General features: G+C 35.2%; 1 protein-coding gene across 5 annotated transcripts in view; it reads right to left on the bottom strand.

The window, feature by feature from the left end:
• Positions 1 to 12162, bottom strand: part of USP15 (ubiquitin specific peptidase 15) — a 157309-nt gene that overhangs the window by 37590 nt on the left and 107557 nt on the right. Inside the window, exon 9 of one of the 5 annotated variants that reach the window (XR_003568433.1) lies at positions 729 to 874. The exons of 3 other annotated variants lie outside the window; for them this stretch is intronic. The gene's annotated coding sequence lies outside the window, so the exon portion shown is untranslated. Of the gene's footprint in view, positions 1 to 728; positions 875 to 12162 lie in introns of those variants that run through there. One more of the 5 variants, XM_027854172.1, reaches the window with a different exon arrangement.

Below are 12162 nucleotides of genomic sequence, written 5' to 3' on the forward strand. Positions count from 1 at the left end.
ACATAAGAGTCATGATATTTGAGAATTACAAATATTTTAATGTAGTTTTTCCGCGGAAGGAAAATAAGTTCTAAGCAACTGACCTATAAAGTATAAGAAATTGTGAGAAAAGTAATTGGAAAAAAGAAAAATTTTAATTTAAGGATATGATATGAATGTTCTTTGCGACCATCAACCTGGAAAAAAACATGTATTTCAGTGTCCTGAGAGCTTTTTTAAGGAAATAAAAACCTTAACAATGGCTCTTCTGTTAAGTAGTTGAACATAAGTAGAAGAGGCAGAGCATTAAAAAAGAATAAATATACACAATTAAGCCATTGGTTAATGGTTAATTCCTTTTTATGACATTTTCCACATAAAACTTCCTACCTTGATATATATGAATACTTTAAATATAAATGATATATACATTTTTATTATATAATTACATATGAAGAGTATAAAACATTGTGAGTGCATTTTTCCTTATACATACATACACAAATATTATTATTCTTATGTATATTGTACATTTATTCTACATTCTGGCTTGTAAGACTAGATTTACAGTGCTCTGATCTCTGATTTACAATTCTCCCATAAACTTCTATACCCATTTTTATTCATGGATTCAAATAAAGTTCTACTATATAACCAAAACTCAAATCTTTAACACCATTATATTTCAGGAAATGAGCAATTAATAGCCATCCCAATAATTTGTAATGAATCTGGAATTGCCCCAGTACCTGGAAAATAGTCAAAGTAATCCCCTTCAAAAAGAGAAAGTTGTCTTTTGTAATGCTGAATATGAACCACTCCCTTTCTGTTCAGGTGCTCCAGAAGCCCAATTCTCAAGTGATCATGTATGCTCACTATTTTAGTAAACCGGTAACTAGAATAGGAAAGAAAACAAACTTAATTTTTGATTACCTAAAGCTTTTGAATGAGTTGAGTAACTCAAACTGATCAAAATGAAATACCTCTCACAATCCTTGGGGGAAAGGGAAGAAATCTTCCCACCAATGATAAAAATGAAAACCTGATCTAAAATAAAGGTAATCACTTTACTTTGATTTGATAAAACAAAACCCCAACAATTCTATAATTAAAAGCAAAATCTTTTTTTCCTGGGTTTAAAGGGGATGGAGGGATAAAGAGACATTTTTAGATCTGACCCCTCAGTAACATCTGCATGAACTGTCTTTCCAATGTGTCATGGCAACAGGAGTCTGAACAGTTGGCACTCTGTAACTCCAAGGCAATGTATTAGTTTTGTAATGAAATAGGGTAGGGAATAAAATGAAACTGTAAAGTAAAATTTTAAAATAAAGAATTATGAACCTAAGCCTTTGCTTGATAAGTAGGTCATAAAATTATTACAGATATTGCTGTGCCATGCGTTTTTTCTTTTCTTTTCTCTAAAATTAGTATTTTTTTTAAGAAAAGGAAAATCTGAATAAAATTTTAGTATTAAATTTAAAGTCTTGCTCAAATTCTGGAGTGCAAAGCCATTTGTAGCACCATTTTGTCTTGTACCTTCCCTCCTCCATCAAAAGAAAAGTAAAATACAAGTGGATACTAATCCTCTTTCATTTTATTTTTACTATGATTCTCTACAACAACTTACCAGGATAAGGGTACTGAAAGTACTGTACTTAAGATAATAAACTGCATAATCAGTAAAGTTTTAAAGACATGACATTGATGATCAGGCAAAAAGATTTTGCTATTCTCATATCAGTATAGCTGTGAACTCCAAAAAAATTTTTTTTGAAGTTAAGCTGTTTTTAATGATTAAAAAAACTAAAGCATAACAATATTACATTTACCTAATTTTTTTCTCTGATACATTTCATCACTTATGGCTTTGCTAATAATGGGAGTTGCTGCAGAGGAATTTTTCACAATAGTAAAACTTTTCAGTGCAATCTTGAAAATCTCATCTGTAACGAAGATCACTGCCAGGTTTACACATGAGGACCTATACCACTACTACAGTGGTCTGAACCAAACAACGATAATTATATAAAGATTGTTGAATTAAGACCCAAGTTCTAAAAGTGCAAATATTGTAATGGAGTCACTTGTGCTGCAAAATATTGATTGACTAGTCTAAAAGCCAAAGTGATACTAATTAGTAATAAAACAATATTAGCAAGAAAGCTTCATGTAGGTTATGATTCAAATTAAATTCTAACACTAACTATGGGATCCTGACACAACAATTGTTTTTGAAGATTTTATTTTTTTAGCAACATAGAGTTAATTACATATGCATGACTTTCCAAAATATTCTGTTATGCAAGCCTATATTTGTATTAAAGCACTAAAATGGTTCGGCTCTACTTCTAAGTTAGTATGGTGTACCAATGGCTCTTCAGTTTTAAATCACTGATATCTATTGCTATGTATCTGAACGCCTCTCAGTGTTTCCTCTCTCCTTACAATGAGTACTATTACCTAGGGCTTTGAGAATTCTTTTGCCTTTTTTCAACACACTCTTCTATTGGAAATCTCATCAGCCCCTTTGGGTTCAAGTACTATCTCCATGCAGATGACTTCCAAATCTAGACATTGAGCTCAAATCTCTTTTCAGATTATCAGTGCCTATCAATACCTGTCTACTGATTATTTTCTCCTGAATGTTCCAGAGTGAGAGGATTTCAAGTCTTACATACTTCAAACAGAATCATTACTTTCCCCTAAGAACTTGCTGCTCACCAAACTTCTATTTCTGTTGAGTGCACCCCCACTGTCCCAGTCACCCAGGTTCAAAACTTGGTAGTCATCCATGACTCTTTCCTTTTCCTCTTCCCTTAGATCAGATCAGATACCGAGTCCTGTTGATACTACATCTCTCACAATCACCCTCTTTCAGGCCCTTTATTATTGCCTCTCTCATGGGCTACTGGCAGCCACCTCATTTTTATAGCTTCCTAGCCTTATTATCAATCTATTCCCCTTCATGAACTCTGCCCTTTAGTCAAACTGGCTTACTTTTCCATTTCCACAAATCGCTCCATTTTTCTCAATTCCATACATTTGCACAAACATTCCTTATGCCTGGGATGCAATCCCTCCTCATCTCAGAATTCCTGCCTTTCTTCAAAATTCAACTCATATGATACCTTCACCTTTGTGAAGTCTTTTCTAACTTCACCTCCACATTAGTTTATCTCTCTCTCTGTCTCATTCTCTCTCCCTTTTCAACTTTTCTTGTACTGCATTTACTTGTGTGTATCTCCACACCCCCAATGGAATACTTCATGAGGGTGGGAAATGTTTCATTTTTATTTCTGTATCTCCTGCATCAGCACAGTACCATAGGCACTTAATAAATTTAATTTGATTAAAAAAATTAACAACAGTTTTGTTCTCACAGAAATTGGTAAAAGAAAACTATATGCAGAAAAAACCATCAAAGTATTTAACAATTTTGAGCAGTTCCCAAATGCCCTTTTTGTACTAATGATACGAATCATGTGACTTGATTGTCTAATTTCTAACTGTGTATGCAGAAAGGCACCACTGGGAAACTAATCCTGAGATTTACAAACAATTCTGGAGAGCAGGCACTATGCTTTGTACTTCTCTAACCATATAGCACTCTGTCTCCTCAGCCATCTCACAAAGAATTTAGTAAATACTTGCTGAATGAAGCTGAAATAGTTATAAAGTTTTTCATTATAACCTAAGGTTCTGATAACATTTAGTGATCTGCTACATCTGTACTAATCTACTACAGTTTTAATCAGAGTCTAGGATGAAATTAACAGTTTATCGATAATAATTAACAGCAAGAGGATGTATACAAATAGAAAGAGAAACATTTTTAAGGTATGGCAATCAATGAGACAGATTATTGCAACCAAAAGGATTCCATGATATGACAAAATTTCCCATTCTAGGATTTTTCTTATAAAGTAGCTATAAAGTTTATAGAAAAAAAATCTGCATTAATAGAGACTGGAGAGACATATCCAGAAATAATGATATAATAAAAATAACTTCATAAAAGAATGTGCTATAGATTCTGAAAGGAATTTCAAAATAGAAATTGGAAAAATATTTTAAGCAATGACTGCACCATTGACATAAAGCAAACAACTTCCTAAAAACATCATTTTTAAGGAGACTATATTATTCATTAGACTGTATAAATTCTGAAATATTTACTGTAAAACTTGTCATTACCTATATTTATACCTTATATATTGTGGGCACCTATGATGATACTCAAAATATTTGTATGATGAGAGTCAAAAGATTTTGCACTAAAGTGACTTTATGATGCATTTAGCCCAACCCTCTCATTTTCCCAATTATGAAACTTGGGTCTAAAGAGGACAAGTGACTTGCTTAAGGTTACATAAGTAAAAATATGATTCAAGTTAGGTCCTTGGAGTCAAGATCCATTTGTCTTTCCACTATACCCTAGTATCTGGGCATCAATGTGAAAATATCTTACAAAGTTTACATATCTTTACATTCAGTCCCACCCCACAGGCCAATAAGAGCTGATAATGATGATTTTTTTGAAACAAAACAGTTTTTTTTTAATTTTAATGGAAACCTCTCACTTTGTCTTGATGTAACCAAGTTCTCCATTAACTTGCATAATCTTCTTTAACCAGAATAACATGATCACTTAACCTCTTCTATAAAATCTATCCTATTTCATAATACCACTCTGAGAATGAGATAAAAGATGGGACAAACTTGTGAAAAGCTAAAGAGTATAAAATGTAAATAGAAATTACTATTAATTAGAAGTTGAAGCTTTGGTAATAATTCACAATAAATTTTTGTGTATTTACATGCATGAGTATTATATTTCAATATAGCTGAATGCTGGCATTTTAGGCACAAAAATTCTGTACTGTGGCTTAATTAGAAAAATCACTGCAAGGAAGTGATTGATTACAGCAGATCCTGGGACATCATGAATTATATATAAATTTATACGATGTTAGAATGAATATTCACATTGCACCTTGACAATCTGGTTTTAACTTTCCCTTCTAGACTTATTCATATTACTCCATTCACGTACTATGTGTTCAAGTCGAATTGGACTGTTCAAATCAACTGTTCCCTGGGGCAGTTAGGTGGCGCAGTGGATAGAGCACCAGCCCTGGATTCAGGAGGACCTGAGTTCAAATCCTGCCTCAGAGACTTGACACTTACTAGCTATGTGACCCTGGGCAAGTCACTTAACCCCACTGCCTAACAACAACAACAACAACAAACAAAAAACAAAATCAAAACCAAAAACAAAAAATAAATCAACTGTTCCCTGAACTTGATACCTCTCTCAGGAATTTTCACAGGTATGCAGAATTATAGGAACATTTTGTTGCATGTCTATTGCAGGCAAACTGAGAAATGATACTATAGAAGTTTATTACATGAAGCAAGAAGCGTATTTAGAAAATTATTCCTGTTCACACAGAATAAAGTAAATCAGCCTGGAACCCACTGATTTCTTTAAATTAAAAACTAATAGGTGAAAAATCAATTTTTGCAAAAACTGGATTAACTAGGAATCTCATTTTACTTGTAATCCTCATTTCTAAGAGTAACAGGCAAATGTCAAAACAACAACAACAAGCCAAACAAACCCATCTCCTATCAGTATCCCATCCTGTTCCCTAGGCATAATCTCCTGTTTCCATATAAATCTACAGCATGATAGAATGAAAATTCCTATCAAGGACTTCTACAATATGGTTTCCACCTTCCTTTCTGGCCTTATTTCATATTACACCATTCATGTGCTCTGTGTTAGACAAGCAGCTACTCCCTGGTCTCAATATCCTATCTGAAGCCTCTACGAATTTTCACAGGTTAAATCTGCACACCTGGAATGTAATTTCTCCTTGTCTCTGCTTTTCAGAAAGTTTCTTACAGGATCAGATCAGGAGTTGACCTTTCTTGATTCTCCTTAGAGGAATGTGTTCTTTTCTCTTTCGAAATAATTTTAAACCACTTTATTTGGATTTCTTCTTCATCCTATCATCATTTAAAAAATCTCAAGTCTCCCTAGAGCCTAGCAAAGTTCTGTGCACACAGCAGGTGCTTGACAAATGTTGATGGACTGAATTGAGTATTTGGGATGATCATACTAAGGAACTGCCGGAGTTTTTGTGATCGAAGGAAGTAATAGTTTTCATCCTTAATGTTCTAGTTAACGAAGATATTAATATTGTGTAATATACAAGACAGATATTGATGCCTGATGTTCACTTAAATTAAGAGCAAGTCATGTGAATATATAAGGAGAAAATATGAAATTCTTAAAGGAAAGAAACCACATATGCATGAAAGAATTGTACATCCTTTCTGTTTAGAGATAATTTAGTATCTGGTGTTTGGTTTCCTGTATTAGAGAAATTTCTTCTCTTACAGCTAGGAGGGCTTTGAGGATACATTTAGGACTTGATTTAAGTATTTTCCTACAAGAAATTCTAACAACATTCATTTCAAATATATTCATTACAATATGAATTCTAAACAGTATATTTTGAGGTTATTATAAAATAGTGGCTTCCTGATGCCATATCTACCTCTGGTTTCCAAGTTTTGAGAAAGGTTCTGTTTTCTCTTCAAAATATTACTGTTTTTATATTACCCTTTTAAATTCAACATAAAGCTGGTAGTGAGGAATTTTTTTTTAATGATCTCAAATGTTCCAATGAAACAACTTAAAATTCTTCTTCTAGTGATGTTGAATGGCTGGAAGACATGGAACACTCACTACAATCTCTAAAGAACTGAAAGTGAATTATCAGGTAAGGATAAAAAGGCTCATGGTGGGAGTAAGCTACAATACATCATAAAAAAGTAAGTACAAAGGAGAATCAGAGTGAAGGATGTGGTCAAGAGATATATTAGTGAAAAAGAGGGGGTGGTTAAATAGAATGATTAATGGACATTGGATGCACTACTATGGTACTCTTATGATGTTAAGAGAATAGGCAGTAGGGTCTCCAGCAAGCTGGGTGTCTCCCAATGTGGTGAATTTCTAGACTATATGGACAAGAGTGACACAGGATGAACAGGCACGAATGGGCTGCAATTTGAATCACTGTAGGGAATACACCCATTGATTAGGTCACATAACTATTGGCGTTTAAAACTAAAACCAACACCAGAGAAACTAACAATCTGGAGGAACAATATGGCAGAGGTAGAAAGAATTATGGAAAGGCAGAGTCAAGATACAGGAATAGCAAGAAGCAGCTCAATAAAATCCCCCCTCTCCCTTAAAAGACCTTAAAAATGCAGCAGATTTAATCTTGATGAAGAAATCCAAGAAAAAGTCATAGAAAAAGACATCTATACAAGCAAGGAGGAGGGGGTGAGGGTAGTAGCTGACACTTAAACCTCACTCTCACCTGAAATAGTCAAAGGAAAGACGAACACACATACACAGTTGGGTGCAGAAATAAATTTCACTCAATAGGAAATAAAAAGAAAAAGGGGAATTAGGGGAAGGGTAGATAAAAAAAATTAGTCTTAAGCAAAACAAACTCTAAAGATGTGCAAAAATATTTACAGCTCTTTTTGAGGTGGCAAATTACAATGGGAATCTGAAGAAGTGCCCACCAATTGCAGAAGGGCTGACCAAGTTATGGCACATAAATGTGACAGAATACTTATTGTGCTGTGAAGAACGACAAAGGAGATGGTTTCGGAGAAATCTGGCAAGATTTGTATGATTTGATGGAAAGTAAAATGAACTGAACCAGAAAAATAATGTATACAATGACAACTATGTACAGTAAAGACAAACAACTCCGAAAGAAATGACCAATGACACGTCAAGACTAATGATGAAACATACTACTTTACTCCTGAGAGGTGAAGGACTCAAGAGTACAGAAGGAGATATATCTATGTGTATTGGTATCTATACTTATATAGACGTGTCCAATGTGGTAATTTGTATTCCTTGACTATATCTATATATGTTTTTCTTTCATTCTCAACTGGATGGGTGTTGAGGGTGGGGTAAGGAGGTGGTGTTTGGGTGGGAGCGAAAAAAGGCATAATCCAGTAGCTCATTTGCTTTGATCTAACATACATGCTGTAACTATACATATTATATACCTATACACATATACATATTAAAACAAACTCCTAATCCAGTAACTCATGTGTCTTAATATGTACATGTTAAGACACAGGAGTTACTGGATTAGGAGTTAGGAATTTTGGCTTTGAGTTCTGACCTGGGTTCAAGACTTATCTCTGACAAATCCTGTCTATGCGACTCCAAGCAAGCTTCTTAATCTTTCAGTTAGTGGCATAACTCTCTAAAAGTACAAATTGCAGAGCAGTTACTAATCAGCATGGAAAGAGGGAGGTTCCTCCTGAGGTTTTCCTACACCAATGAAATTACAGGTCTGGTTTAAAAAAAAACAAATCTAAGATTCTTATTTGTAATCCACAGAATACATCTGCTAATTGCCTTTAAAAAGAAATGTGGATCTCATGGGCATTATTTATTGACATATTTCTTCTATTTTTCTTTTAACAAAGTGGAGAATGATATTGAAGTAAGTAGCAGAGTTAAAATCTTGGTTTTCTCATTTGTAAAATGGAGATAATAAATCTTGCCCTACTTAGATGGATTATTTTGACCTCCAAGTGAGAAAGAGCACATATTAAAAACTTTTTAAATCTTCAAATACCACATACATGTTAAACTATTAAAAACAATATGAAAAGAAAGTATTTTGGTCTTAGCATGTTAAAAACTATAATTCCATTGTCTTAGAAAGTATTACTAGTGAATTGATTAGAATTCTAGATATGTACACTAGTAGTATCTACCTCTCTCTGTAAATTTCCTCAAGGTCACCAGTAAGAAACCAGTAATAATATGCATTTGAGATCAGGTATGATTTGTACTTAAAACTCTCAAATTGTTCACTTTTCCATTCACATAAGTACATCATTGCACAGCCACAGATTTAACAGTCAAAGTTTAGCAGTCAAAGTCATGTTAAGAATAGTGATCACTCTAGGCCAGTGATGAAACCAGTAAGTCCATAGTGATATTGAATCTTTGATGGATCTGTGATTTCATTTGTGGGTATTCCTTCCATCGGTATAGAACATGACATCTATTTCAGTGTAATTCTCATCTATGTCTTTCCATAAATCTACCTGAAGAGGTAGAGGCTTTCCTTTAGGTTTTTAAATATCGTGTGAATAGCAATGCACATTTGGGCTATTTATCTGTTATCTCTTGTTCTTGACACATTAAATTCAATTAAATCTGTCAAGTATTTATTAAGGGTCTACTATGTGTTAAGCAATGAGGATAAAAAATACAAAAATGATATATTCCCTGCCCTCAAGGGGCTTACATCCCTTTACATAAATAATTTTTTGGGAGTGGAGGGGAAGCACAACTGACAACCACAGGGACCACGAAAGGTCAACTGTGAAAGATGTCATTTGAACTAAATCTTGAAGGAAAATTTGGGATTCAATAGATGGAGGTGAGAAGGGAAAGCATTGGCAAAGGAAGAGAAATAAGAAACAGAAAAGCAACCGGGCATTTTAGCTGGAACGCAGAATTTATAAGAGGGAACATTGGGAAATATACATGGAAAGCTAGAATGGAGACAGGTTGTGAAATGCTTTAAATGAAAAACAGTTATTTTTAATATTTTATCCTACAGTTGAGATGAAGCTACTGATGACTTTTTTTTTTTGAGCAGAGAAGTGACATGTTCAAAACCTATGCAATAGAAATATCAATTTGGTAGCTGAGTGAAGGATAAGTTGAAGAGAGGGGAGAGACTTGAGGCAGAAGACCTATTAGGAGACTAATACAATGTTTTAGTTATCAAATTAGGCACTGGGGCCACCAAACCTGCATACTGACTTAGAAAACCACATTTTAAGATTTTCTATGTTCTACTGCATTTTTATTTCTTTTGGTTAAATACTTCCCAATTACATTTTAACCTGGTTTGGCTGAACTTGGGAGTGTTGGAGGGGAAGGGGCAGGAAGGGCAGCAGTGGGCACTGACACTTTTGTTCTAGGTGAAAAAGAAGAAGGCATGACCAGGGCTGGTGGGTATGTGACTGGTGGGAAGGTTATGGATAGGTGAGATGTTGTGAAGGTATAACTGATAAGACTTGAAATGTTATTAGATATAGTGGGTGGGGGAGAGTGAAGAGATGAGTATTTTTCCAAGTATGCATGTTTAGTACCTGGAAGGATAACAGTGCATTCAAGAAAAATAAGGAATTTAGAAAGAATGGGTATCAGGGGAAGATAACAAGTTCTCTTTTTAGACATGTTAAGTTTGAGATGCTTATGGGACATCAAAATGAAGATGTTTAGTAGGCAGCTGGTAATATGGGAATGGAGAGAGTTGAAGGCTGGACATAGTGGAATGGATATTGTGGGGGGGGGTAGAGAGGAGAATTCTGTCCATATAATCATAGAAAGTAATAGAGAGATGTATAGTCTGCTAGGTGGTACAGTGGATAGAGCACTGGGTTTGGTCTGGAAGACCTGAATTCAAATCTGAGTTCAGACAATTACTAGCTTTGTGACCCTGGCCAAATCACTTAACTCTGTCTGCCTCAGATTCCTCATCTATAAAATGAGCTGCAGAAGTAAATGGCAAATCACACCTTTGCCAAGAAAATCCCAAATGGGGTCAGAAAGAGTTGGACTTGACTGAAACAACTGAACAACAGAGGTGAGGAAAGAATATACTTTTAAAAAAACACCTTGCTATCCCTTTACAAAAAGAAAAAGTTTCCACCTGGAAACTTTATTCTTGATGATTTAGAAGGACAGCTGACTATTGCCTGGGAAAAGACTGGCCATAATTCTTAACAACACTTATAAAGCTAAGCCTGCAAGCCCTGGATCTTTCAGAGTAGCCTGAGGGGCTTGAGGCACTAGACAAGTCTGTTGGATGTGATTCCTGTAGCTCTATCAAAAGGCAGTAGGAGAGATGGGGGATGGGGAATGATTTGCTCATACTAGGTAGATTTGCTCTAGTAGGAAGGAACTTAGTGAGCTGAGCAGTTTGAGGTAGGGCGCAGAGATATTTTCCAGAAAGACAGACACAGAACAACAGCATTCAAGACAAGAAGTTGCTTCAAGAAGCAAAAACTCTAGCAGCAAAGAGATCCAACTTATGGATTCAAGGGAAAACCAGTCTCTTGTAGTCAAGGACTGAGCTGCTGTGGAGAGGAGCAGACTCTGGGAGAGCCGCTGACATGCAGTGCTCAGATAGGAACAGTGAGAGAATTCTGTGGGGCAAAAAAATCTTCAGGGCACTAGAGCACTTAGGAGTGAGCTGCCTCGACCACATATATTCCCTGCATGCATTCCTCAGCATCAGTGTATTCAAAGTTTATGTCCATCCTTTCCACAGATGCTGCATTTGTGGAAGAGTGAACTCTAGGTTTAAAGGTGAATGATTTACAGTTTCTGTTCCTATTCTCTCATCTCAGTAAATGTCTGTGCTTTGAATGAGATGTGTTTACTGGCTGAATAAGTATATTTGGAGGGGCTTGTGATCCACAAATCTACAATTTTTTGAATAGGACCTACAAAATACCTTGAAACCTGTGAGTAGGGATCTAACCTACAAAACTCTGAGTGCTGAGTTGGGGAGGTAGGTCCAGGAAGTATATTACATATAGATTTGGGAGCCATCTGTATCAGAAAGATAATGGAAACCATGTGAACTGATGATATCACCCAGAGAAATATATAAACACATATATAAACTATAAACAGAGAAAAGAGGGCCCTCGACTGCACCCATAAAAAGGGGGGCAGCCATGGATGATGACCTAGCAAATGTCAGACAGGTGAAATCTAGAGTGTGATGTTGAAAAAACCCAAGGAAGAGAGAGTATTAGGAAGAGAAGGTGGTCAAGAAGTAATGCAGAGGTCAAAAAAGAAGAGGATTGGGAAAAAAATGATCCCTAGATTTAGCACTTTATAGGTAATCCATCAACCAAAAAAGATTTATTAAACTCCTACAATGTTACAGGTGCTCTGATTGGTTATGGGGATATAAATACAATAGTGAGGTACCCCTTGATTTCAAGGAGTTTACATGTAATGTAAACTTGGAAAGAGCGGTTTTGGTGGTATGCTAGAGTCATATTCCAAATTAAAAGGGGTTC

The sequence above is a fragment of the Vombatus ursinus genome, unplaced genomic scaffold, assembly GCF_900497805.2.
Source record: "Vombatus ursinus unplaced genomic scaffold, bare-nosed wombat genome assembly UNPS02010320.1, whole genome shotgun sequence".
NCBI classification, from domain to species: Eukaryota; Metazoa; Chordata; class Mammalia; order Diprotodontia; family Vombatidae; genus Vombatus; species Vombatus ursinus.